Source organism: Cynocephalus volans, chromosome 17, assembly GCF_027409185.1.
Source record: "Cynocephalus volans isolate mCynVol1 chromosome 17, mCynVol1.pri, whole genome shotgun sequence".
In the NCBI taxonomy this organism is placed as follows: domain Eukaryota; kingdom Metazoa; phylum Chordata; class Mammalia; order Dermoptera; family Cynocephalidae; genus Cynocephalus; species Cynocephalus volans.
The window spans coordinates 692,782-695,764 of record NC_084476.1 but is presented as its reverse complement, the minus strand read 5'-3'; the positions used below and the strand labels follow the sequence as shown (position 1 = coordinate 695,764).

General features: G+C 53.3%; 1 pseudogene; it reads right to left on the bottom strand.

Moving 5' to 3' along the window:
- Nucleotides 1-1,503: 1,503 nt before the first annotated feature.
- LOC134366130 (transmembrane protein 183A-like) lies at nucleotides 1,504-2,591 on the bottom strand (annotated as a pseudogene).
- Between the last annotated feature and the right edge of the window lie 392 nt (nucleotides 2,592-2,983).

The following is a 2,983-nucleotide window of genomic DNA, read 5'->3' as shown; positions in this document are numbered from 1 at the left end:
GCAGGTGTGGAGGCCTCCCAAGCTTGGTGAGGGGTCTGCCTGCCAGAGACGCCCATGGTGAGTGTGGCTCCAGATGGACCCAGGGCAGATTCAGGGGACCCAGGGCCCCTGTCCCAGAGCTCCTTCAACCTGGGGAACTTGGCAACGTGCCCTCAGGTTGGGATGGGGCTCAGCCACCAGGCTGGGCTCTGTTGGTCCTGGGAGTGAGTCGGGAGGGACCCCCATGAGGCAGTGCCCTGCCCTCTGCAGCCCCTTCTCCTGGCTCAGTGTGGTCTGAGTGCAGTGGCAGCTGGGCAGGGCCTGGGGTCTCCAGATGTCTATCCCCCCATGTGCACGCCCCCACGGGGTCTTCTGCGGCTAGGTGGACAGAGGCCCTCCCCACGTAGGGGCAGCCACCAAAACGTGGCTGGCATGTGAGCAGAGGCTACCCGGTCACACCTAGGTTGCAGTTATTTCTATTAAAGTCACTCTTTTTTATTGCTAAACCTCAATGCATAAGAACTGGGAGAGGAAAATCAGACCCACCAGAAACCCCCCTTCTCGGCCTCCCCTGCCTTCTTCTTGGGGAGTACCCCACAACCTCACCCTGCCATGCTCACTCAAGGGTGTGTCTGGCATACTCCTGTCAGGTTTACAGTGGGCTTTAGCAGGGGTAGCATGCTTCATCCAATGGCCGTCTGTAGTTAGAGCCTTTGCTGTTGTACATGTGGAGATTTCCAGTTCCGCACTATAGAAGCAGCGCTGGAGAGAAGAGTCCTGTACACCGTCTTTTTCCACTCGTGCAATTGTCTTCCTAGGGAAGGGATCAAAGGGCCCATGTTGTAACTTAGGGATTTGTTACCAAGGTGCCACACACAAAGGTGGGCCAGTTTCCCTCCACCAGCAGGATGCATGTGTTTCCTACACCTCTCGCTGAGAACACCATCATACCTCTTGCTTTCTCTGGCTGTCTTGAGGGAGAATTGCACGTGTGTGTGTGTGTGTGTGTGTGTGTGTGTGTGTGTGTGTGTGTGTGTTATTCTGCACTTCTCTGATGGTTGGTAAAATCGAACATCTCTTTTTATATTTGCTACAGGATGCCTTTCCTCCTGTGTGAATCAAGTGTGTGCAGAATTCTCTTGTGCTGTTTATATTCTTACTGATTTGTGTGAGCTCTTTATTTATTGTAGTTTTATACTCGTGCCAAATTTACATTTTTTATGTGGCAAAACCTGCCTTGTAACTTTTTTTTTTAATAGCACCAAATGGGGTTTTAACACAGAAAACAGGGCCATGTTTCTCCTTTCAAATGCAAATTTTTACATTAGAATATGTTTACAAATCATAGTTGTTTTTCCTTTTGATTCATCCCTTCTCCCTCCAGTAACAGGAGCCCCAGGAACCTGGAGAGCGTGTGCATTACTAACCAGATACACAATCAAGCCGCCCCTCCAGACTGGAATCTGATTACTCATGGACTAGACTCAGGGCTGCCCCAAGGGAGCGGAAGCAGTAGTTACGCTCTCAGGAGAGTGGGCACTGAGGATGCCACCAGTCAGTTGAGTGTGGCGCACCGGGTCCAGGATGACCTGCACACCGTGCTCACCATGCAGTTTCCAACCACCACGGGCAGGACAATCTTGGAACACCAGTCTTACTCGGTGATGCCGCACGTCTGTGCTCACATCGAAAGCAAACAGGGTACATATCATTCCTGTGATGACTGGAAGGAAGGTGAAGTCAGCGGTGGTGACCTGCGGAGGCAGCAGGCTGGTCTATGCTGCTGTGAGTGTCTTCGTCCCGAATGGGAGGCTGCACTCCCCCCAAACGCTTGCTCTTTAACCTAAGGGACTGTTTTTGGACTTGAAGTTGAATTCCCATGTTGGTTCCTGTCTGTTCCCAACAAGCTTTCTGCACCAGAAAAGTAAGCATTTGGAATTCTTTAATGCGCTGGGAGTGCTCCCTGGAACGGCCGGAGGCTTGGAGTTTTGAGCAGCAAGCGGCTCACAGGTATGGTAGAGAGCAGATCACACGCACCCGAGACGGTGCAGCTTCTCCATCGACTCTGCTCGTAGGCGTGAAGGCAGAGAAGCATCCAGCGTGCGGTGCCTTGGGTACCACCTGGTCCAAAAGGCAGCAGTGCAAGTGACAGTCCAGGCATTCTTATAAGTCAGGGGAAAATTCACGATGTCCTCAGGATGGACGTAGCAGGACAGATATCCATGGGACCCCCCACTCCTCCAGCCCCGTCCGGGTCTTCTTTGTGCCTCTTGCTTTTGTTTTGTACTGGACACAGCTCAGCGCCCTCACGAACGCTTTCCTCCTGGGCGTCCATCTCGTCGCTGCTGTCTCATGCCACAGGGCTCGCCAGACCCAGAGAGAGCTTCCTCAGCAGGAGGCTGGGAGGCTTCCAAGCACAGAGAGATGTTACTTCCTGCTGAACAGTGTTGCTAACTGCTTTCTTGACCCGTCTAGACCTCACGACTGCCGGATCCGAGCTGGCATAATCCGCCTCGGTCACTCGACCGAAGCAGGGGTCGTGGGCCCGGAACGTGAGTCGCTTCCCTCTCTCGGGCATGGCGACTGTCAGGGCGAGGCCGGCCTAGCGGGCTGGGACCCCCCGGCCGCGTCTCGGGCCAAAGAGGTGGCCCTGGGAGCCACAGGACACTGGCTCCGTGGCTGTCCTGCACCCCGTCTTGTGACTTCTGATTGGACATTATGTTTAGAAAGATCTTCTCTACCCCCAAATTATAAAAATATTCTTCAGCACAGGTTCTGTTATTTTATTTTTAAGTTTAGCTCTGAGTTCAGGTGGAATTTATTGGGGCACGGCGTGAAATAACAATATAGACTTTAGTTTTTTTTACTGAGGCACGACGTGCACACAGTGAAATGTGCGGATCTCAAGGGCGCCGCACGGTGAGTTTGCACAAGTTCCTCCACCACGGAGCCCCCGGTCAGCACAGAGCGTCTCAGCCCAGGAAGGGCTCTTCCCTTCCCAGCC